This window comes from Patella vulgata, chromosome 4, assembly GCF_932274485.2.
Source record: "Patella vulgata chromosome 4, xgPatVulg1.2, whole genome shotgun sequence".
Classification (NCBI taxonomy): domain Eukaryota; kingdom Metazoa; phylum Mollusca; class Gastropoda; family Patellidae; genus Patella; species Patella vulgata.
Window position 1 is genome coordinate 73,290,400 of NC_065882.2, and position 12,416 is coordinate 73,302,815.

General features: G+C 34.2%; 1 protein-coding gene across 4 annotated transcripts in view; it reads right to left on the minus strand.

Annotated features, from left to right (window-relative positions):
* Window positions 1-9,989, minus strand: part of LOC126819771 (erbin) — a 71,060-nt gene extending 61,071 nt beyond the window's left edge. For all 4 annotated transcript variants that reach the window (XM_050547990.2, XM_050547989.2, XM_050547988.2 and 1 more), the window contains exon 1: window positions 9,874-9,989. The gene's annotated coding sequence lies outside the window, so the exon portion shown is untranslated. The remainder of the gene's footprint in view (window positions 1-9,873) is intronic.
* Between the last annotated feature and the right edge of the window lie 2,427 nt (window positions 9,990-12,416).

Genomic DNA, 12,416 nt, shown 5'->3' on the forward strand with positions numbered 1-12,416 from the left:
CATTGTAAGTGAAATTTGCTTATACCCTGGACACCTGGTCGTTTGACCAGAACTAATGTTTACAAATATAATCCGAGTTCAATGAAGTGTAACGATCTTATCGACAGCTTGAGGCACGTTACATACCCCTTAGTTAATACATCTTTTGTAAGTAAGCGTAAATAAGGTGTAAAAGTTAGCGTTAGTTTATCTTAGGGATTACTCTTCCTTACACTTAGTCGCGGAATTTGAGTTCAGTCTGTTTTAAGATAGGTTGACATTAATTAGATGTAAGATTGGATATACTTGAGTAGAAAATCTTTAAGTTGGAACAAGTTCAATTCAACTGTTTCTGATGTAATTCTATTAAAGATAACGATGCACATTGGCATTTTTCACTCAAATATCAAATTTCTTAGGGCTTAATTCACGCTTATACATGTATGTACTCAGATTGATTATTTAACATTTAAACATGCATTATGCAAGATCTAAATCTGCCAATTGCAGGTCTTTCTTTAAGCCTAAAATATTATCTAAATTATTAATTAGATATTAATAATCTTATCCATGTCATAATCGACCCTCGATGCCATCGCTAACCTGCGATATTTACTGGTTTTGAAAACATTTTGTGATGGATGATGTACCGTCAAAATGGATAATCACATACACAGACATGTACATGTTCCTTTGTAACATTTAGCAGCTGATGTGGGGATTAACTTAATCTCAAATGACTGCTGCATGTTACATTATATAATCGGATATGTGTTCCAGTAATACATGTATGATACACGTAATTTCATGTAATCGAGATTCATGTCATCAAGATTTAAAATGACGTCTTTCTTCTAGACGTAGGATTTTAAGAAAGGGTGATCAAGATTTAAAGTGACATCTTTTAACTGAAGTGTTTTGTTTTTTCCGATATCCGAATAGGGCGTTAATTGATTTGTGTTTGTAATGACTTCCTACATAATCTTGTTTCAGCCGTATGATTTTGTAAGTGATGTCTTTTAATTGAAGTGTTTGGGTTTTTCGATCACCTAACAGGGCATTAATTGATTGGTGTTTGTAATGTCTTAAAGGACCTGTGTAACATTTGAACAGTGGGACTTTAAACCCTTATTTCATTTTCTATAACATTTAACAGTCAATGGAGATTAAGATAATCCCCATTGACTTCCCGAATGTTATAGAAAACTTTCTCAAGATACACTTGCTACAGCTGTTTGGTTTTTAAAAAAGGGTCATCAAGATTTAAAATTGACGTTTTCTAATTGAAGTGTTTTGGAGGGGTGATATCCTAACAAGGCATTAATTGATTTTTAAGATGTTAAACAAACCTGATTTTGTTTCATTTTATTTAATATGAGGATCCCTAAAACATTTAGGAAGTGAATTGGAGATTATAATAATTCCCATTGACTTCCAAAATATTTTTGAATAAACAGTTACCAAGAGATGTCTTTTAATTCAAGTGGGTTTTTTTTTTTCAATATCCTAATAAGGAGTTAATTGATTTATATTTAAAATGTCTTAAAGATGCCTTATGTAAGATTTCGATAAACAGCAAAGTTATGAGTGTTGGGAGCAGGGTTCTTAATCCATTTTGAAACGAACTGGCCAGAATTGGGTCAAATGAGGTCTGGGTAGGATTAAGATCCCTGGTTTGGAGATGTACATGTAGATTGATTACTGTCATAGCAAAGGTACTGGACAAACAAGACTAAGTTTTGATTATCCACTTTATCATTAAATTTTTAAACCTTGCAGGTGTTCTAATCCATTCAAATCTCTATTATTGGCTTGTCATGTAATGTGAATAAATTTTTTAATAATATAATTTACATAATATTTGAAGCCCAAAATCCTGCAATAGGTCGATTTAGCCCTAACATAATGATGGATCTTTAAAAGCCTTAACAAACCCCATCTTATTCTAGTTAATATGTGATTGAAGGCCTACCTGTCAAAAGACACCTATATGATGTGTACTATAATAATGGATGGGATATTAATGAAGTCATTTATATTCATGTCTTTATCTGACAGGATTTTTTTGATGATATCTTCACCCTTCAGCTAGAAACCAACCTTTCATTTGAATCGTGCACCGAAGATAAATATTCTATTAAGCGATACAATGCTTTTATCTGATTCTTCTTTCACGTATCTGATCTGATTATTTCCGCGATTTATTGGATCAATTTGTCCAGTTTTTTCATCGAAAATTATTTGGCGTTTCATTGATCTTCATACAATTCATTTAATTTATAGCTAATAAAATCGATCCAAATATTGATACTTATCTTCTTGTTCTTCTTAGAGGCTTCTAAGGCTCAAGTAGTACATGTACATGTATCAAATGACCACTCAGTTCCAAAATGTCCGCGTTGACGCCAAGTTGGTACCAGGTCCATATAGTACTAACTTACTTGTTTAAACATAGCAGAACTGCGGCTGTTTTGGACTGAGACAGGTAACTTGTTCCAATCCCTAGACATTTATTTTCTTTATGAAAGCCTCTGATTTGAATTCCTCAAAACCCTTGCAAACTACAATATTGTGGACCTCGAAACCTTTGCAAACTACAATATTGTGGACCTTGAATCCCTTGCAAACTACAATATTGTGGACCTCGAAACCCTTGCAAACTACAATATTGTGGACCTTGAATCCCTTGCAAACTACAATATTTTGAAAGTTCCCCTAAATATGATATCAGTTCAAAAATGATTAAATTCCATTCAGTATCAGTATAATTTACAAAGATAAAATGATTTAAATTTTTTTGCAATCTGAAACATTTTCTGTAGACAATAAAATTATGAGCAAGCAAAAACACCTACATGATGTACATCTATAAGTATATGTTCAAATCTTTTTTTAATCCAAGAGAATACACATCAGGGGATTATCCTTTTCTTAATAGAAAGTTAACTACTAGGTAATCAATTTACATGTAAGTATATTTTACTGAGGATTAAGCTGTGAAAAATTAAATATCATTTTGTTAAGGGTGCATTATGGAAGATTTGATAATGGGCTGACAGTCTTGCTATAATAGTTAAATATGTTGAAAATTTCAGTCAAATTACTTCACTCTGAGCTGAGATATCGTCTTTGCAATAACACTGTAGCCTCGATTGTCATTGCTATCATTGTTACGATAATAAAAAAAAGTTTCGATTATCCATTTTTACAGTAAATCATCTACCGCCGTTGAACCGCAGATTGGATTTAAATCTGTTAAAAATCTAGACTATACAATGGCATCAAGAGTTGATTATGGTCTTGGTAAGTTAATTAATGTCTAATTAATAAATTATATAACATTTATGGCCTAAAGAAAGACTTGCAATAGGCAGATTTAGCTCTTGCATAATGTGTGTTTAATTGAAAGTTAACTACGGGTTATCCATTTACTTACAAGTATATATTGTATATTATTGAGGATTTTAATAAGCCGTAAAAAATTAAATATTGTCCAAATAATGCCAATGATGACCACCAACTTTAAACCTATCTATTGGTATATACATGTAGATGAGGTACATTGACTTACAAATTGTATAGCCTTCAAAAAGATGGACTACGAGTCTACACTAATCACACCTCAAAATGTTTCACTTCGTATTTCACACTGTATTGAGAAACGTCAATATTAACATTACTTGCATGTCCGAACTATGATTGGCCCCGGTCACATTTACTTTTGGACGATTTGAGAAGCAAGCAAATTTACCTTGTTTTTAACCCGACTGTTAATTTGTATCTTAAGTAGACATTTTACGATGTTTAATATTGGTCCAAGGATTAAGGACGACCACCACAGGGGATAAATTAGACAATTTGATGTCATCTATAATATTGATGTTCAACACCTCATTAAAACTTGGTGTGGAAGTAGAAAAAATGGTTGTTTACATGTACTTTAACAGTAAGTGCAGGAGGACCACACTACACACAAAACAAAACCGACAAGACAAACCTGTGGGCAAGAGAGAGAGAGAGAGAAATGGGGTTTAACGACCAGTCAACACAAACTAGGTCATTTCGGGACTAACATATGTATTAATTTTTTTATTTCAATAATCCACTTGCTCGTAGGGGTCTTTTTAGCAGTGGGATGAAAGTATATATAGAGGACCCGGAGAAAACCCACAAGGTTGGAAAGGTGACCCTACTTGTTGTCACATACAACCGGGGATTCAAAACCACGCCAGTTGACTCAATGACAGGCCTTATGATACAGCACGAACATGCTAACCATTCAGCCATCCCCCCCCCCCCCTACCTGTGGACAAGACAAACTACACAGACATTGCAAGAAATAAACAAGAAATACTAAAATAAACTGAAAGAAATGGGGTTTAATGTCTCTGCACCATCTGAGCTATGAAAGACAGGCATACACGTAAGCCATACAGTGTACTATGGCTCACTATTACATGTATTTCGAATTGACTTTTCACTGCTTAATCTGTGCTAAAATGTGCTCAAATTACTTATCTAATATTTAATTAAGAAAACAAAATAAAAAAATAAGTAGTGCATTCATGTAATCATATCCTACATAATGTACATGTATCATCTGCAGTGGAGGCCGAATGTTGGGAAATTTTTTAATTCATCATATCTTTGTAAATACGGAACAGAATTGAACCATTTTTGACTGAAATTCCTTGTGCAATATTGTAGTTTGCAAGTGATTCAAATTTCCATCATAGCACACTACATGTACATGGCATTTGGGCTGATTTCATTATCACTTCTTCATTAAGCCATTTGCTGCAGAAAAGTAGGACGTTAAACCCCATTTCATTTTACTTCATTTCCTAGCAGTAGCCTACAACACGTGCTTTGACTTTTATCACAAAAAACATCCTGAATGAACTTGATCAGACAATGACATCCTCCTACAGCACTACACCATGTGATATTAATTTACCAGATGGCTATATAATATTAAAAGCAGCACTTCCTCTCAACATCATCTGATTTATTTTTAATTTAATTAGTAAAACAGAAAATAAATAAATAATTCCAAGAAAAAAAAAACAGATTTTAAAATAGATTAGACAGTGCATGTATGTCATTAAAAGAGAAAATGTTAGACAAAGAAATCATAGAATAAAAAAATAAATTTTAGAAATGGGGCCAAGAAACAGAAAATTAAATAAATAGTTCTAAGAGAGAGAGGGAAAAATAGATTTAAAAGTTAATAGAATGTACATGTATTTCGTTAGATGGGAAACAGACAAAGAAATCTTGGAAAATAAACTGAGAATATAAAAAATAAATTTTAGAAATGGGTCTGGGAAACAGAGAAGAAATGAATAGTTCTAAGAAGGAGAAGAAAAAATCTTACCAGTCATTAAACTATTTAATTACAGGGGGAAATGTTGCACACAGGAATTTTAGAAATTGAACCAAGAATAAAAAAAGAAATTTTAGAATTGGGGCTGAGAATGTAAGTACAGTAGGCCTACAAAACAAATGGGGCTGAGAATATAAGTACAAGTAGGCCTACATGTACATCTATGTGTATATAATACATGTGTCATGTGTTTCATCCTTGGGGTTTTCCATGGACCAAATAATAGTGTCCCTGATTTGTCATCTTGGTTTCTAATATTCTGTTGGTGTGTTCTGCTTTTTATTATGCAGAATAACCATAAAATTTGTATTTAAATTAAACCATATTATACAAAGGAGCTTATCCTGAATCAGTTTCAAGGTTGTGAAAAACTTTTAGTAGTATCCTACATGTAACATAACCTGTCCCCTAGATCATTTGTTAGGACTAACATAGGGTTCAATTTTTTTTCAATAAATCCCTTATGCATAGGGGTCGTTAGCAGTGGAAGGAAACGGGAGGACCCGGGAAAAACTCACGAGGTTGGACAGGCGACCCTACTCCTTGTTAGTACAAGCTGGGAATCAAAACCACGGCCACTTTACTCAATGACAGACCGTATATTATCCAACGCGCACATGTTACTCATTCGGACTCCCAACCTCCCGTCAAGCTGGTGGAAAAAAGTTTAGTTTAAGCATACCTACATAGTAACATATAAAAACCTGTTAGTAACATTCTAGTCTTCATATTATAAAATAAAATAAAATAGACCCAGTTACTACTATCAATTTCAACATTTACAATAAATATCAAATTTCACGCCATTATATGATATAACTAGTTGTGTACGTCTTGTCCACGAGTTTGTCATTTAGTTTTTTTTTTAGTTGATGTGTTGTGCGACTCTTCTGATCTTCATAGTAGATAAGCGTTAAAGTAATATTTAAAGGGACTATCCTGATTTGAACAGAGCCTCAAAAATAAAAGTCCGAGTATGTATGAAATTTAAGTGCAAAAATATAGTAGAAGGGTGTATTTAGCTTGTCTCAAAATTTCAGCCCAAAATATTGAGTCGTTTGGACATGAACGTCAAAACTGCTTATCCGGACACGTAATCCTTTTAAGATTTTGGGTCGATTTTTTTGTTGGGTGACCTGATAATTGATTCCCGTTCCTTTAGAGGTCTATACAGTGATTGACCCATGTGCTGTACTTGATAACGAAAGGTAAATTTCACCTACACATTATTTTTATAAAATAAAAGTCTGGTTTTATCCAGACACCGTATAATACCGGTTGGGACACCGGTCTCCATTTCCAGATGAAGACTGACGGATTTAAGTTGTTTGAAAACGTATCATATATATTGAGTTAGTTGCCTGGCTTGAGGTAGGGGATTTTAACAAAAAATTAAGCAGTTTTATTCTCCAAAATATTATCGGGATTGGCCCTTTAAATAAAACTTGAATAAAAGGAAGCCTTTGCTTATGTATATATTATATCATAAAATAAAATAGTTCCACTCCTATAAATTTCAACGATGACAATAATATCAAATTACACGCCATTACAAGATACAGCTACATAGTTCTAAATATTTAGTTGTGTAAATCTTGTCCAAGGGGTTTGTCTTTTAGGTTTCTCTTTGTTTATTTTGTTGTTCAGTTCTTTTACACTTACTACATGTATGTAGATTTCAGATAGATGTAAAGATAATATTTAAATTGAACTTTATTACCAGGTGGTGGGAGACTTTCCTAAGAAGTTTCAAGTTTTTAGTTTAAACATACAAACTTGTTTTACCAACATTCTAATTTCAATATATGTCTTTATTATACATTATAATTAGCGATGCTAAACGCCGCTAGGAGCGCTGGCTGTACTATTTACAGACATCACAAAAAGTTGACCGAGAAAAGTATACGTCGTGTTACGCCTTGTCATGAATATTCAAAGTGTCAAACATTGACCACGTGATGTTTACCATCGAGAAAAATAGATGAACTTGCTGTCGAGTAGGATTTTGAGAAGCTGAGGTAAGATTTTCTGATATTTTTCATGAATTGAAAATTTGAAGTTGAGAGAAATTTTCGAAAAAGGCCCTCGACGCTCAAGATTTTGGTATATTTGGAAAGCCCAATTCATTAACTACTTAGTTTGACCATTTGTTAAGTCCGTATCCCCCGTAGGAATTCGTAAAATGGCTGAAATTGAACCATGTGGAATTAAAGGGAGGTAACTCGTGGTTGATCAGGGTTCAGACCATAATTACCCCCCCCCCCCCCCCCACAGACTTCAGTGTAAAAAAAATGATGTTAGATTTGGACAGGTTTTTTTTATTATATTGAATGTTACTAAAGCTACCAACCAAACTTTAGCCAGACATTTCACTAACAAAGGATAAAAATTGTGAATGTTGTTGACCACCTTGGATTTTTTTTTTCAGGAACTGTAGCTGAAGAAGTAAGCTACATAATATATACTCATCCAAATCCAAACATAGCCAAAGGCGATCCCTGATATTACTTGGTACAACATAAAATAGACAAATGATGATGATATATAGGCCTACTCATACAATTTGCATGAGGACTATAAAAAGGGGGGCTTGAAACTGACTGTTTCTCAGCATTCTCAAGAAAGTCCATAATTATTATAAATTTGGTATGAATCATAGAAGTTAGTTTAATTTATTGTTTGAAATCAGTGTTAGTAATCTTATTTTTGTTATTTCAATATTTGTGATAATATTTATTTTATTTTTAACATTTTCTACCTGAAAGAAGTGGCCTGATGCGTCAAATGTTTTTGTTTATTTTGAAAAATATCGCATATGAATAATGTGATTATTTTATATTGTTATTATTGTTTGTTTTTGTAAGATACATGTATTAGAAATCTTATATTTGTTGATAAATGTGATAATGGTTTCTTTTTTTTTATCATTTATTTTAAACCGGTGGGTGAACATTTTTAATTTCATATTAAATAGTAACAGATATGAATTTTGATCTTATTGTGATTTTGTTTTTAATATTTTTATATTTTTATGACATAGATAATGTCTCGGCAAGATGTATCACCATCTGAATGTTTATATTGTTTTTATTTTCATGGGATAATGTCTCAACAAGAAAGCTAGACTTCTACCACTGATATTATAATATAGTATATCGTAATGCACATGTATCACAAATTAATTTTTTTAATACTCTTTCATGTAGATCATATCTTACTTTTTATAAGCTTACCTTTTAATTTGGACTCTTTTAAGATATTCAAATGTTTTAATTATGTCTATTAATTATGTCTGTTTTTATTTGAAATTGTAGTGATGTTGATCACAAAAATATAGCTGTTATATAAATCATAGTTTAATTGTTAATTTTCATTCCTGAAACAAACAATTTCAAATTGATGTACATGGCAGCTTCTAAACAACTAAAGCAGTTGGCGTGGCAAAGGCGGCAAATCTGCCAAAAGCTTACAGGTTTATTTCTCATTTTGCCACACACTTTCATGATTTTTAAAAATATCCACAGTATACGTTAGTATAAACGGTTTATAATTGTTGTATGACTGTGAATGGCCAGTGGTCAATGGCCTCGGAACCAGTAGGTGCCCAATTACATACATAAACTTGTTTCTCTTCGACATTGACATCATACAGTCAAAAATTGTGATTTAAGGTGTTGTCATGCAAAAAATAAATAACAGAACAGACTGAAAACACTTTTATGTGTGCTTATTCATTAAAAAATAAGCCTCTGTATTAATGTCAAAGCGCTACAATTTAAGTACACACAAATTTGAAAAAAATTTTGCTGTGATTTGTGCGAAATCGGCACGGATCCCAACTTTGAACCTCTGTAACATAAAAAGTATATACTAGAATATTATAGCGACAATTTGGCTTTATTAAGTACATCTAGATCTTTAATTAGTGCAATTTTCATAGACCTATCTTGTATAGTTACTGAGATATTGGCTTCGGTCACTTTTTTGCGGTTTTTTAAAAAAGCCGTTTTTTAGCGCCTCTGGTTTGCCTTCTTTAAAACGCTATAACTTTTTTAATTTTCAATATTTTTTCGAAATTTTTTCAGATTATTCATTCTAGATAGTTCACAATTGCAGTATCGTTGTCATTTTTGAGTCAATGGTTGTATCTGAAAACCCGTTGGCAATGCTATTATAATAAAACGTATAAAAAATGTAACAGTAACAACCCCTCAAGGTTTTCAATAAATATCTAATTTCACGCGATGAGATACAGCTTGTTCTAAATATTTAGTGTGTTGTGTCATTTTGTAGTTAATAGTCTCCTTAAACTATTAGACAAGTTAAAATGTAATTGATATCGTCGCCCGCACGTCTCTCCATACCCCATTCCCATAATAAACTTTACTCAACAAATACACTGTGTAACTTATAACTACCGACATCTATACACGAGGCCTGTAAAACTAAACAGGTAACTTCTCAATTAAAATATGATCGTTATTTTTTAGAAGATCGATAAATCATACCTGAATTCACATCCTATTTTCCAAATTAAAACAAGTATTCCAGTTACGAGCAGCTAAATGTCCGAAGTAAACAGTTCGAGAGCTTTTCAAACACGTACAGCGTCAGCGCCATTACTCATGAAATCACGTGACATTTTCTGTCGGCGGCTTTGTGTTGTTTAGGTTTTACCTGTCGGTGACGAGAAAGATCAATCGGAAATAACTTGACCCGTCTCATTTAAATAACAATTAGAGAAGATAGTTTAGTGGAATACAAATATTGGAGTCTGTAACAAAGTTAGTCGTTTATTAGATTAATATATCGATTGACTGATACATTATTAAACTTTTTCTGTTTAGTGTCATAATATAGGCCCTATATACTGTTGATCTACCGTCTCTAGTCTCTATCGACATGGGGAGTCACGGTGGCTCAGTGAGTAAATGGGTCCGGGGTCGATCCAGGTGTTGACCGAGAAAGGTTCCCCTGGATTTTCAGCGTGGTTTCTCACTTAGCAGTGATGCAGGACGGAGATTCAGCAGCAGGGCGGAGAGTCTGCATGGCAAGGAGCATCATCTAGTCATTCGGATGGGACGAAAATCCGAGATCCTATATAAACCATGTAGGATTTTAAAAGTGGGGGTGCAGCAGAGTGGTGGGGCGCCAAAATAATGCCCAAGTTACCCATTGGCATGTGGGCGCCCTTAAAAAAAGACCTACTGATCAGTGCCTTTAGAGCATCACTGTGGGATCATAATCAAGTGTATTATTTTATAATTGAAAGGTTGTCAAATTTTTTTTTTTGGGGGGGGGGGGGCGCCATATTTTTCTGGGGGTGCAATGTACCCCCTGCACCCCCGCTAGATACGACCCTGACCCTGACGTAACAGTAGTGCGTTTAATCTCATTTCATTCCACACCCTGGCCTGCACGTAAAAGAACCCTTGACAATCGGAATTTAATTGCTGTAGTGTAGGAGCAAAATAATCCCAATAGCACATGATGTATAGCCGTTTGGAGCAGAAAAGTAGGACGTTAAACCCCATTTCATTCATTCATTTATTCTATATCGACATGAAACGAAATCGCTGAAAGAGTTTTATGGCATGCAATTAGTATGAAAAGTTGTTTTTAAAACAAAGCTAGATTAAGACTATTTACTTACCTACATGTACTTATTTGTACCATATCTATAGGGAAATATTAGTAAATCGGTGCGTGAAACTTACGTGTCACTAGCGTGTGATCGGCACCGTAAAAGATCGTAATGAAATGAAATAGGGTTTAACGTCCTACTATTCTGCTCCCAACTGGGCTAATGAAGACGGGCATACGCCATACAGTGTGCTATGAGGGAAGATCGTGACAAGTACTGTGTCCGTAATGTTTACAAAACTTTCACCCGGTTTCTTGCGGCCAATCTACGAGCTACCAAACCCTGTGATCTGTGCGTGTCCAAGATAAGATAAGATAAGATTTTATTGTATCATTGCATCCACTAAGGACAGCCTACACAGATTAAACAAAAGTTGATCTTACAATTATAACATTACATCTGGGGTGATCATTTATGGTTGTGAGCTAGGCTTAAAATAATGGAATTATGCTTTGTCCATATCATATATTACTTGAAATTGTACATATATTATTATATACCCTACCACAAGAATACCAATGGATATAAACCTATTTGTCTTGTTTTTATATCTTATGCCTTTAAATATTGTACAATATTTTGAAATAAACACTGTTTAAACCACACGGGTATAAAACAGTATATAACCTGGTGTATCAATTCGGCTAAATGGACATTCCAATCCAGGTTTACTGCCGTCTTTAGAAAAAAGTATGAATCGAAAAGGTGAACAGGAAATAATAATTACAAAATAAAAACAACATGGAAGATAAGGAAATGGGAATATAATTAGATAAAGGTCAACTGCATTCCGGCTATTTAAAATTAGACTATGCTTTCGTTTCTTTTTGCCCGGAGATAATGGCGCTATAGCTTACTAACCCGTAGCTACGTTCTGGGTGCGATCCGGCGTTCCTCGCGTGTCAGTAGTGGTGCAGGACGGCGTGCTTGGCAAGGAACAATATTCTGTCGTTTGGAAGGAACGAAAATCCGAAGTCCCGTGGTGATTTTCAGTTTGCCGTAAACGTATTCCGAAATATCTTCCCCCCAAGGCCCCGTGATAGATATTTTTTTTATAAAAGTCGACGTCATCGGGGGCCTTGGAAATATCAAATACTACTAACTGCCTGAAATAACCCTATCCCCCAAAACTTGTAGCAATTCTCAATCTTAAAAGATTCGTATTTTGATTGAACGGTAAAGCAAACTGACCGCTTGACTAGACGAGTTCTCTCCCCTGGTGCACAAGCTGCACAGAGATTAATCTCCATGAGTGAAACCACATGGTTTCGAAAACTTCACCCGAGACGTGTTCAAAGGGCTATAAATCTGCTGATTTTTACTGGGCATTGGTGGTGGTGGTCGTGGTGGTGGTTGGGGGTGTCTAGAGTGTTGCGCCTTGAGATCTTGTTGGCCGGTTACCTCTGG